Genomic DNA, 13,505 nt, shown 5'->3' with positions numbered 1-13,505 from the left:
AAATATTGCAGTATTTAAACTAGAATTTTTGTCAGGCTGTTAGTGGAAAGGACAAGCCAGTGTTGGCTGTAGTGATGTGCCCGTTAGCGTCCTTAAGCTTGGAAGGTGCTTTCTGTCGCGTTTGTAAGCGAGTTGTGCAAAATCTGGGCCTAGCAATGGGATTGGTTGCTCCCTTGCATCTTCATAATCGTATTCAGATGTGGTGAGCTTTCATGCTCTCTGACATTTCTGATCTGTATGAAGCATGACATATGTTAGAACTCTCTCGGCCTTCTAGACTTATATTGAAGCACAGACTTGAGATGCTCAGTGAAGGAATTGTCCAGTGTTTCATGTAACCCCTTTCTTCCCAGCCCAAGTTTGACCTCACAATAGGGAAGGGTAAATGTACACTTTAATGTTGATGCAACTTCTTGGAAGGCTTGTTAAGCTTCTGAAATTCTTGATTTATATTTCCTCTGCATTTTCTCTTTCCTGAAGAATCTCACCAGAGCCGGAAGTGGTTGGGCTGTATTAATGGATGTTTATGCTATCCTGTGGCAGCTGGTTTTCCTAATTTGTTTCTACAGGGCAGTTATAGTAAGTGAATGGCATGCTGAATATTTTACTGAGGTTTCAGATTATCTGAAGAATATTTTCCGGTTTACTAATTGGTAGATAATACTGAGTACATTGATGTTGACACAAGCAAATGGGTTTAAAATGATTTGAAGTGAACTTCATTAGAAGATGCTCTAATCAAGTCAGCAGGAAATGTCAAACTAGTTCTGCCTTCAGTCACTGGAGACCTGGCACCCTTGAAGACTTAGGGTGCTGTACGTCTTTGCAGCTCTGGTTTCAGGGTGACCCAGCCTGAGGGACACGATGGAGGCTTTTTCATAGCTTTTTTTTTGCTCTTAAAGTCTTGGCTAGAAAGTAAGTAACATGAATTATTAATTACCTGTATGGTTAAATGAACAGTCTCTAAAAATCATGGTTGTATTGCTGGAGTCCCATAATGCATTATGGATTAGTTACATGGGAGTCATGTTTGTTGTCCACTCTGACCTGGAAGAGAGGCGCTTACCTGGTACCCATTTTGGCAGAAACCCATTCTAGAATTAACGCTAATGTGCTTATGAAAAACATCAGGAAAAATCTAGCCCAATGCATTTAAATTCCCAGGCTAACACAGCATCTGTCCTACTTTTCATTCTTGTAAAAAGTTATGGAGACTGTTTGATCACAGTTGACCACTTGGGCCCTGGTCTGGTGGCTCAGTTGGTTGCAGTGTCATCTGGTCCACCAAAAGGTTGTGGATTAGATTCCCAGTCAGGGCACATGCTTAGGTTGTGGGTTTGATCCTGGGTTGTGGCCCATACGGGAGGCAACCTATCAATGTTTCCCTTTCGCATTGATGTTTCTCTTGCTCTCTCTCTTAAAAAAAAAAAAATCAATACACATATCCTCCGGTGAGGATTCAAAAACATTGACCACCTGGGCACAAAAATCTGAGGCTATGAAATAAAGTAAATAGAACAGTGAAGAAGTGAAGGCGGAGTTTGGAAAGACCTTTCAGGCTTGAAATCTCACTTTTTCCACCCTGACTGTGTGATCTATGCAAGTTGCTTACCCTGTCTGAGCCCTAGTTTTCTTGTCTGTAAATGGGGATAAGAACATCTCCCCTGTGAGGTTGTGGGGACGTCTGTCTAGGTCTGTGTTTGTATTTATAGCTCTGAAATATTTATCACAGTACACGGCACATGGTATGAGCCCTTCCAGGGTAGCTATTGTAACCAGTGGAAATTTATTTCCTCTTTGGATACCTGTGCGTTTCACATACTAAGGCATTAACCGGACATCTTATTTCTACTTGTTTTAAGTTTGTAAAGACCTCTCCTGTCACTCAGAACATGCTGCCTAGATGATGATCTGATATTGGGTTTGTTGAGCCAGGTTGCCCCCACATTCGTGCAGGAGGGTACTGGCAATGCTTGCTGCAGTGGTCTTATTTTTCCCTTTGAAGTCCATCGAAATGCCTTTTTCCTTCAAGCCCTGACACAATGTGCTGAGTTATAATGCTCCTAGGCAGAGATCAAGGGCTCTAATCATTTCTCAGTAAAACTAATAGGATGCAGGAGTGTGTATAATGCTAATGAAATCTAGCTACATGGCCAGCAACCTGTTTTTTTGTTTCCTACTTAGCATCACATCTGCCCTGCTAGGTGTCTTACAGTTTGGGCATCTTCTGAGGAGCATTCCTGTGGGTCAGCCCGACACTGTGACATAGTAAGCCCCACGCTTGATGGACAGCAGTGCCTCCTGGTAATCACTCTAAGGTGTCCTGTTGGATTAGGAGACGGATAACGTGTGCTGATCCTGGTGAAGAATGTTCTGGATCACACAAACAGCATCCCTCCGTGACCTCGTGTTGGTTCTAAGCTCTGGCTACATCGCATATGAATTTGGCTGTGCGCTTGAGTAGAAATGGTCCAACTCCTTCACCTGGGTCCACAGGGCAGCTGTGATTTGGTCCCCCCTCCCCGCCCCCCCTTTAATGCCACAGTGTTTTTAAAAGGCGGGGGAGGGAAAAACAGAACCAGACCTCTGCCTGGAATGGCCCTATTAGCTTTTCACTGTTTCCTGTAAACTATGCGGGAAATGGAATAACCTGTGATGACTTTGAGAGGAGGACACAGCCTCTGCTGACAACACCAAATGGGAAAATGTCACCCTGGACTGCAGCTGGGGCTGGTGGGCTGGTGTGGACTTCCCCCAACAGTGGGGAAACGGGCTTAAGTCAGGCTTAGAAAATGAGAAAAATGCTTAAGGGATGTGACTGATGTCTCCAGTGTGCACTACGCTACATAAACCCATTATGTGCTTTAATTTAATGTTCTCCATAAAGATTCAGGGCCTGTCAGGAAAAGGGAAGAGACAAGCAATCCATCTTCAGTGGATTGCGAATAGATTTTTATATTTTTTAAAATACACATTCACCTAAAACATACTTTCCCCTTCATTCAGTTTTCTCCAGGTCTGCTGCACTTCCTATCTCGCATCGCCTCTGCCAGACCTGCTTGTGGATTGTTTTGTTCAGTGAAATAAGACTAATGTGTTAAATATTTAACGTGGCTAATTGATTCAATGTGAGGGAGAGGCATAGGTGCAGAGGGCTGTGTCTGTCAGCGTGCTGAGCGAATGCCACTGCAGACGTGAGGTGCCATGATTCCCCTGGAGGCTGTGGGTAGCGATGGGGGATGGGGCTGACATGGGGGGAAGGAGCTTGCGCCTGGGGCTGGAAAACGGAGTAGCTCTTTCTATAGGAACGTGGCTCTTGCTGGTTTCCTCTGCGGGGTTGTTTTCCGGCTTCAGGGGTAGATGGGGAGGTGAGCAGGGAGATGTGGCCCTTCAGTTTGGGACATTTGAACACTCAGCTGCACTTCACTAAGGCAAGCTGACATTTGCTGATGGTTTTAATTGATGAGTGAGGAAGTAGGCAACCCAGTGGGTCAGTGAGTTTTTTCATTATAAAAACATAACCTTTCCGAAAGTAGTACCCAGTGGTAGAGAAATGTCAGGTGCCTAGGTTCTTATAAAGGAAAGGAGGGCAGATCTGTATTAATTTCCTATAATATGATTATGATACACTAATGTACATATATACCTCATTCTCTTAAAAAATATATTTTTATTGATTTCAGAGAGGAAGGGAGAGGGAGAGAGAGATAGGAACATCAATGATGAAAGAGAATCATTGATCGGCTGCCTCCTGCACACCCCCTACTGGGACTGAGCCCACAACCTGGGCATGTGCCCTGACCAGGAATGGAATCTTGACTTCCAGGTTCATAGATCGATGTTCAACCACTGAGCCACACCAGCCGAGTATATACCTCATTCTCTTATTTTTTTTAATCCTCACTTGAGAATGATTTTTCAGAGAGAGAGTGGAAGAAGAGGAGGGAAAGACAGAGAAATACCAATGTGAGAGAAACACATTGATTGGTTGTCTCCTGCACATGCCCCGAGGGGCTGGGGAGGAGCCTGCAACTGAGGTACATGCCATTTATCGGAATCGAACCCGGGACCCTTCAGTCCTCAGGCCAACACTCTGTCCACTGAGCCACACTGGCTGGGCGTTTACCTCATTCTCTTTTTAAATTGTTTCGTTGGCCACTGTGTGAAGGTGAAAAATAATTGTGACACTGATAGTTTGAATTGATTAAGAACTGACGTAAGCCCGGGAAATAGAAGTAGTGTAGCAAATGTTGGTGTTGGGAGTTAGTCTCAGCTATTCTTCTTTCTGGGGGCAGAGATGGCTTTGTGGGGGCAGAGATGGCTTTGTGGGGGCAGAGATGGCTTTGTGGGGTAGCCTTGTTCCCATGGCTGCAGTCAGGAGTAGTTTGGTGAGATAAAGCAGAAGGCGTCCGTGTGCGTCCACGGGATCCCTCAGGAGGGCCATCCTGAACTCATGCCATGTTCTGTGTGTACTTTCCTGGCAGGATCCGTGTTTTAAGCAGCCTCGCAGGGTTATAAAGAGCACCGGAAATAGAGCTGCTCCTGCCAGCTGTCTGAGAGGCTTCTCTGCAGGGTCACATGAGCTTCTGTTTCGTGTTATTCATCCCTTGGCCCCCTGTCACCCTCCCTTCTGCAGACCACACTGATGTCCCCTGCCACGCCCCCCTCCCCCCCACTCTCTCTTGTGCAGAACCTCCAGGAAAGGGTGCTCCTGGTGCCTGCCATATGGACTGACACTCAGACCTGAAGGGCCTCCTTAAATCATCCTGCTTTAAAGTCCACAGGCTCCCGGCTCTGCAGGGACAGGACAGTTCAGTCTTGTTTGATTGTACACTTAACCTTGTACCCAGACACCTTCCAAAGCCATGATGGTTTTCTAACATCCTTTTCCCCGATCCTCCCCCTCCTCCCCACCAAAAATGAATTACTTGGAGGATATTTAATAGGTTCGTGGGCTCTGGTCCTGCGTCATGTTTTAATTCTGTGGGGGGAGATGTGCCCCTTGGCAGCAGGGGCTTCCGAGGGTGGCGGCCCACCTTGCAGAGCGCAGGTGCTGCCCGCAGACCCACACCGCTGCCCCGCAGATCCCCACTCCTGCCCCGCAGACCCCCACCGCTGCCCCGCAGATCCCCACTCCTGCCCCGCACCCCCACCGCTGCCCGCACACCCCCACCGCTGCCCCGCACACCCCCACCGCTGCCCCGCACACCCTCACCGCTGCCCCGCACACCCCTACCGGTGCCCCGCACCCCCCCACCGCTGCCCCGCACACCCCCACCGCTGCCCCGCACACCCTCACCGCTGCCCCGCACACCCCTACCGGTGCCCCGCACACCCCCACCCCCACCGCTGCCCCGCAGATCCCCACTCCTGCCCCGCACACCTCCACCGCTGCCCCACACACCCTCACCGCTGCCCCGTGAAAGGACAGAGCAGGACTGATGGCTGTGTCCTTAACCCCTCTTTCCAAGAAAAAGCCGCAGGGTGTATCAGTTACTCAGCCTGCCCTTATCTCGGCCAATGGGAAAGCGGGGGAAACTAGCCCAAGGATGCTGGCCACCCCCCCCCCGTCTTTGTGTAACCAGACCCTAGCTGCACCCAGCCCGAAACCCCGACCCCAAGCCCTATACCTTCTTTGTTCTCTTGGGATTCGGGGCTCTCTCTTGCATCCAGTAATGGAGGCAAGGGGGGGACCAAGCGAGCTTGTATAAGAGACCCTCTGCTTTTGCATGGGACTGGCTCCCTGGCGTGGTTTCTTGGGGATCTTGAATTCTGGGCATAACACCCCGCACACCTGCACCGCTGCCCCGCACACCCGCACCGCTGCCCCGCACCCCCCCACCGCTGCCCGCACACCCCCACCGCTGCCCGCACACCCCCACCGCTGCCCGCACACCCGCACCGCTGCCCCGCACACCCCCACCGCTGCCCGCACACCCGCACCGCTGCCCCGCACACCCCCACCGCTGCCCGCACACCCGCACCGCTGCCCCGCACACCCCCACCGCTGCCAGCACACCCGCACCGCTGCCCCGCACAACCCCACCGCTGCCCTGCACACCTCCACCGCTGCCCCGCACACCCGCACCGCTGCCCGCACACCCGCACCGCTGCCCGCACACCCGCGAGCATCTTTTCCTTTTCCTCGGCTACCCCAGTGGCTCATCATTAGCTGGGAGGGTCGTGGGGAGGGGTCAGCGGCTGAGCGAGTGGCCGCGGAACCGCCTCCGCCCTGAGATGCTACTTCTGAAGGCCACCCCTCGGCCTTAGCTTCCCGCGGGGCCTGCCCGCAGTGGTTGCCCCCCATCTCCTGCTTCCTTTAACATCTGCCCTTTCTGCCGCAGCCCCGCCTCCCAGTTTACACTGGGCTTCCCCGGGCCCAGGCCTTGCCGCCCTTCTTCCCAGCCCCTGCTCAGGCCTCCCCCGCCTCCTTGTCCACAGCCCGCCTCGGGGTTCGGGGCTTGGAGTTCGGGGTTCGGGATCCCATTGGCTCCACAGCTTCCGGGGCTGCTTCAGCCCAGCCTTTTTTTTCATCCCTGAACTGCATGGCCCGATGCCCACCGTTCTTGCCACCCTTGGAGCCCTCCCGTCCCCTCTCTCTTGTTTCAAACAACTGCCTCCACCTCTTCCCCTCTCAGTCACCAGACAGACAGATGGACCCGAAAGGCGGAACCCTCCCTCGGTTAGAAAGGCTGCCCTGCCCGCCCGAAAGCTCCCCCTCACCCGTGTCCTTGCTCATCTCCCTGCCTCTCACCGCTCACCGTGTTCTGAGCGGCCGCCGGGGGCGTTTGTCCGCGTGGCCCCCTCGTCCCGCTGCGGAGGATTGATCTCCCCAAAACGGTGCTGACCACTGTCTGGCTCCAAAGCCTTCAGTGTTTCAACAGCAGAATTCTTGGGCCTGCTGGGCTCACCCACGCTCACCTGTGTCCGTCAGCTCTTCCCGCTTGCCTTCATCTGCAGCTTATAGTTTCTCACTGTTATGAATGTTTAAAATATTTGTCTTCTAACATATTCTTACGTAGCAGCCATTTTCAACTGGTGTGCGGCAAGAGCTTTTCACGTGCAGGACCTGACTGACCTCTTTCCCCTGGGTCCGTGGTCGGCAAACCGCGGCTCGCGAGCCACATGCGGCTCTTTGGCCCCTTCACTGTGGCTCTTCCACGAAATACCATGTGCGGGTGCGCACGTCCAGTGCGATTGAAACTTCATGGCCCAGGCGCAGAAGTCGGTATTTTGTGGAAGAGTCACAATGAAGGGGCCAAAGAGCCCCATGTGGCTCGCGAGCCGCGGTTTGCCGACCACTGCCCTAGATTGTCAAATGAAAAAGTGACAGCAGCAGCACAAGAGCTGTCCGGTGTGAATGAATCAAAGTTATACCTATTTTTGGTCAGATTGGCAGAAAATACTTTTTGGTGTGCCGCAGAATTTTAGTAATCAGTGTGTGTGCGCCGTGAGGTGAGAAAGGTGGGCAATCGCTGTTAGAGCGAGAGATTGTTCACCCTTTGTGTTTCTCAGTGAAGACAAAGCCTCTCGTGACCCCATTGGCTGCCCTGAACTACTGTTCGGGAGCACATACATAAAAGCATACATATTAAATCTGTGTGCCGCCTCGCACAGGACCATCGACATGTTAGGGGTCCTATAAATATTTATTGAATGGATTAATGAACTTCTGCACTGAAGTTCTACTTCAGGTTAGCAGCCTGACCCAAAATTAATAAATATCTCTTCCTACTAAAGATCTCTTGTCTAACTGTTTTTGGAGCCTTTCTACTTAGCTATGCAAATGAGTGTGGGTTCATGGGCTCAGGACCTGAAATAAATTGATCTGTACTTGAAATAAATCAGACTGTGGCCATGCAAGGATTTTAGTAAAAGAAAAATGGGGAACAGAGAGCCAGTGACCAGTTGTCAGTGTAAGTGACATGCTTCTCTTATTCTTTCTTCTGGGACATTCACAGGAGGAGGTGGCATTTACCTGCAGGGGCCCAGGGCAGGACCTCGGCAGTACAGTTAAAAGGGCTGAGACAGGGAGAGGTAGATACATGAGGGAAAACAGTACAGTTCCTGCACTTCTTAACTAAATGACGTCATCATCCTTATTATTGCTATTATTCGGTTTTCACCATTTATTGCCGCTTTAAAAAAGCGGGGAGCACATCTTCAGAGGGGATTTCGGAGACCCAGCAATGAAGGGTGAATGCGTGCTTTCAGGCTGTCACATGTTTTTCCCTGATACTCGATTGCTCTTGGGCGAGGGTTTTGTCAGACTTCCAGGTAAAGCTGTGTGTAGCTGCGTGGTGTTGTTTCGGGCTACCTGTGAGCATTGCACTGTGTGACACGCTTCCAGCACACGGGCAGCCCGGCCTGTGGGGCTGACCTTCAGAGCCATTTGCAGTTATGGCAAACCAGCATGGCCGGGGCGAGGCTTGCTCCGTGTAGCTCGCCGGCCCCGCGTCCACTGGCTGTGCCAAGAGGTAAGACTGCGACGCTTACCAAAGCCGCGCCTCGGCGGGAGCTTCTAGAAGCAGCATCTCCCGGCCTGCGTGCCAGCTGGAGAAGCGTGCCAGGCTCAGGTGCTGCTTTGTAGGTACCACCGCACCTGACTAAGCACATGTGTGTTTCCAAAATCTCAGTCCTCCTTGTGGGAAGTCCCTGGAGGCCTTATTAGAAGGTTAAGCAAATTACTCAGATGCACACAGAAATGGTATGGCCTGAGTGCCAGAGGCCAGGAAGTCACGCTGTTGGGGTGAAGTACTTGGAGGCCGTTTATTCCAAAAAGTATTGAGCCCACTGAAGCCATATGTGCATACGGTCCAGAACTGAACTCTTCTGATTTCCGAGATGGGAGCAGCCAGTGCTCGGCCACGTTGAACTAACTGTGTCTGACAGGCTCTCTAGTGCAGTCTCTTTGGGTTCACCCGTGGTGGGAAGACGCTGTAGTGCTCCCCTGAGAGGCGGCTTCCAGGAGGCAAAGGAGACCCTGCTCATCCTTGCTCGGAGCTGGCTTTCCATCAGGGAGAAGAGGGGCAGGAGGACAGCTCTGCACTTCTTTTCTGGAGAGAAAGCTGGTTTGATTGAAATTTCATTTATAACTTCGGGTTTCTCACGGGAAAATGTAATTGTGACATTGCGGTTATAAATTTCATGTTTAAAAAGCATTAAATTATAAAAAGAGAACATACGTTCTGTGTGTGTCTTGCCGGGTGGGGAGTGCGGCCGAGGGTGCATGTGCAGGGAGAGGAACGTGCAGGGAGGCTCACCAGAGGCCGAGCGGAGCCATCAGCCGAGACAATCTCTGGCCGGACACAGGCGCCTGTGGGCAGTGACACTCCTTCCCATTCGCTTTTCGGTTATAATTGTGGAACCCAGCACACTGAACTGGCACGGTGTGCTCTTCCCTCCTGAATAGATGGCATTGTTCTGCGGGAAATAACCCTCATGCATCGGAATCCACGCACATGTTGCTTTTTGGCTCTCTCTTGAGAGGTTTCCTTGTTTCCATGATGAATGATTAACCGAATCGTAGAGCCCCGCTCTGCGTCCTACGCGAAGAGGGCGTACATTGGACGTAAAGTCGGGTATCTGCTGTGCTCTGCTCCTGCTTTGAAGGACTTTGGTTAAAAAAATCTGTGCGGTCTTTGTGAGTAAGTCTTAACTTAGAAACAGGTAAATGGAAATAGCAGTTGAGTTTGATGTGGGCTGAGTGCAGGGGCCTTGTTCGAGGAAGTTGTGTCTGGTGGGATGGCATCGGTGTGTGAGATTCTGTTCACAGTGGGTCCCGAAGGGGGGTGAGAAGGGGCAGTGCGGAGTGTGCACGGGGAAAGGACCTCAGAGCCTTGGCGGCCAGGACCAGAGACCCTTCTAACGGCAAGACGGGAAGCGTGTGTGCATAGGGAGGGCCAGCATCGTACAGATAACCGTTGTCGTATTTATTATTATTACTGCTAACGTTTATGAGCACACATTGCCTGCCAAACCCTGTCCTAAGCCTCTTACACTCCCGCTCATTGAATTCTCACCACTGTTCTGTGTCTGCCGTTACCCCGTGTCCTGAGGAGGACCAGCCTGGCTGGATCACTTCATTTTCTGGTCTGGAGATCGCAGCCAGCAACGCTGGGACTTGATCCCAGCCGCCTCTCACTGTGTGTAGAACGTACTGGGAAGGCATCGCTCATTGTTTTAAAGCCTTTGCTATGTTGGTCATATTGTTCCTTACTCCACGTAGAGGCATCTCGATTTTTGAAAATTAATCAGAGCTCGACAGGCTGCCCCTGGGACGTCAGCTCCTCGCTCCCCCAGCTCAGACCGACGAGGGGGAAGGAGAGCAGGCCCACGGTGCTCTCCCGCTGCCGCCACCGGCAGCTGCTGTGCTGGGTGCTGACGGCTTCTAGTTCAATTTCTTGCTGGAAAGGATTCTTCACAAATCAGGCTAATCCTCCATTTGATGTTGACTCACATGGATTCCTTCCGTGTTCTGTACTGTCCACATTGGGTTTTGCAGTTTTTATATATTTTTGCCAGAATGCACTTATTCATTAACTGTCTTTATTGGCGTTACGGTTGAGATGACATTTTCCCATTCTAAACTCCATTTTCCTGTGGCTTTTAATTTCACAAAACAATGACCTATTGGGCTGGAACTCTTTGGGCTGGTTCTCCTCAGAGGGGAGGTTCAGGGGCAGGTTTGAAAGTCTGTTCCGCTTCCCGTGGCAGCCTGACATTTAGATTCATGGACGCGCTCTTTAAATAAAGTTGCAATTTCTTAATTATTTAAATAAACAGGAGTTGATTTATTTAAGGATTTTCTGGCAAGACAAAAGGTTTGGGATTGTCTCTCCTACCCTCACTTTTCCATCCTTTTTTTGGGCTGGCCAACCGCAGCGGGTGTCTTTGTTGTGTTTTGATGTGTCTGCAGATTCAGGCATATTTTCTGGAGATTTTACCCAGGTTAAGCCCATGGATTTTCAAAGTCAAGTGTGAAAATTTATACTGAAATGCTTATGCTATGTCTCTATGTAATGTTACTGTTAAAATGAAGACTTTTATGAAATTCTGCTTATTGACCACCTACAATGTGAAAGGGAGAGTAACAGAGGGGAAAGAATACAGTCTGCGAATTTGAAAGACCTGGGTTTGGGTCCTGGCCCTGGCAGTGATGTGGCTCCGTCACCTTTTTTACTTACTGGTAACCTTTCTGAGCATCGGTTTCCCCTCTGTGACCCACCGCAGAGGTTTGAGGCGGGGATTAAGGAAACACATGCGAAAGCCCCACAGACCCTAGCGTCTTAGTGAACACTCAGGGTGTAGTAACTATGAATCTGTGCCACGCACTGTGCCCACTTTTAGGAATTCCGAGGTGGACAGCAGTGCCTGTGCTTCCTGAACCGGTGGTCTGGTGATGGCAAAGCCTGCCAGATGCAGGAAGCACACAGGGCACAGGCAGAGGTAGGTTGGGAGCCACGAAAGTCCTTCAGTTATTTGGCAAACGGTCAGAGGGTCAGTGTCGCAGTGTGCCTAAGCCCAGTGTTAATGTAATGGGAAATATTAAATTGATGCGGTGTTCATGAGGTTTATAACAGGACATACATTATTTCATTTGATTCTTGTGAAAACCCTATTTGACTGACAGGGATTACTGTCTCTATGTTACACTGGATTTGAGTGACTTACCCCAAATCATACAGGTAGCGGGAGGTTTAGGATCAAAGTTCATGTGTTTGCATTTCTGGTCCAGTGCTCTTTCTACTGTATCTGGTCCAGTGCTCTTTCAACTCGCCCTATGTCTAATCTATATACATAGGTTAAGGAGCCTTTAATTATAATTTAATGAAACTTTAAGCTGAAACATGTTTACTCAAACTCATCTGACTTAAGATAAAATTATAAAAAATCAAATTAGGGTTATACTTTAGTCTTTATGTATATCACTTGTGACCTTGTAATTAAAACCTCCCAAAACAGTTATAGTTTTTTTCTCCCTACTGCAAGGGTGTTGTAGAGTCCAAATTCCACCTCCGAACTTTACTTTAAATGCTAGTTCCTTTTTATTCTATACTAGAGGGCCCGGCACATAAAATTTGTGTACAGTGGTGGTGGTGGGGGGAGTCCCCTCAGCCCAGCCTGCTCTCCCTCTCCAACTGGGACCCCTCGGGGGATGTCCAACTGCCGGTTTAGGCCCGATCCTGGGGATCGGGCCTAAACCGGCAGTTGGACATCCCTCTCACAATCCGGGACCGCTGGCTAACTGCTCACCTGTCTGTCTGCCTGATCACCCCTAACCGCCCCCCCCCCCCCCCGCCAGCCTGGTCACCCCCAACTGCCCCCCCCCCCCGCCGGCCTGGTCACCACATGCAGCCTTCTGTTCAGTCGTTTGGTCGTCCCTCACTAACCCCTTTGCCGGCCTTGTTGCCCCACACAGCCTACTGTTCGGTCATTACTGTTACTGTGATGGTGCCCTGGACAATTTGCATATTTCTCTATTATTAGTATAGATGTCTTATAATGTCTTACAGAATGGACAAAACACTGCTTATACACATTCAGATCTGCTGAGTATACAACTAATGCCATATATACCCAGTTCTTGCCATTATTCTGCATTAATGACAACAAAAGATACTGGTTTCATCATACTTGATTCAAACATATTGGATTTTTGCTGAAACTGTTAAGATTATAGTTCTTTTGCCATCACTGATTTTTTAAAAATATATTTTTATTGATTTCAGAGAGGAAGGGACCAGGAGAGAGAGAGAGAAACATCAATGATGAGAGAGAATCACCGAATTGGCTGCCTCCTGCAGGTCCCACACTTGGGATGGAGCCCACAACCTGAGCATGTGCCCTGTCCAGGAATTGAACTGTGACCTCCTGGCTCATAGGTCAGTGTTCAACCACTGAGCCACGCCAGCCGGGCGCCATCACTGGTGTTTTAAAAGCAATGCACAAACAGGAAGGTACGCCCGACGACTTCCATGTTCTGTGTTCGCCAGGAGCCGCGCCCCTGCGCCAGCTGTAGGCGTTCACGGGAAGGCCGAGGGAGGCTCCCCTCCTAGAGAGAACTACGGGCACCTGGGCCGCTTCGATCCTGCCCCTGCGTTTCCAAACACGAGCGCCACGCATGCGTGCTGTCGCCTCGCTCTGTGAGTGGGGAGCTCTGTGAGTGGACAGACAAGCTGATGCCCAGCATGGGGCACGTACTTCACCGTGTCGGGCACACAGGTTGGCAGGCGCTTTCCTCTCACGGGGAGGAGCACCGGCGAGGACTGCCTTCTGGTTCTCAGGGAAGTATTTTCGGTTGTCCCTGTGGGTAGGGAAGAGGCCCCTGAGGTAGGAGTTTTGGCTCCACAGGTTACAGAGCTTGCGTGGCTTTCCTGGAAGGCTGAAGGCTTTTCCTCGGGGCTTCACTCCATAGGAAACTTTCTGTAGTTATGATTAAATTATTGAACGTTTCAGTGAGGGTGGCTTGTAATTTTTGGAGCTTAATGTGTGAGGCGTTTTGA

General features: G+C 50.5%; 1 protein-coding gene across 8 annotated transcripts in view; it reads left to right on the top strand.

Moving 5' to 3' along the window:
* The window catches only part of CADM1 (cell adhesion molecule 1), a 357,922-nt gene that overhangs the window by 46,872 nt on the left and 297,545 nt on the right, over positions 1-13,505 (top strand). The window lies entirely within an intron of this gene.

The sequence above is a fragment of the Myotis nattereri genome (genome assembly GCF_964212035.1).
Source record: "Myotis nattereri genome assembly, chromosome: 9".
Taxonomy (NCBI): domain Eukaryota; kingdom Metazoa; phylum Chordata; class Mammalia; order Chiroptera; family Vespertilionidae; genus Myotis; species Myotis nattereri.
Note: the sequence above shows the minus strand (reverse complement) of the source record. Positions and strands in the feature narration are given on the sequence as shown.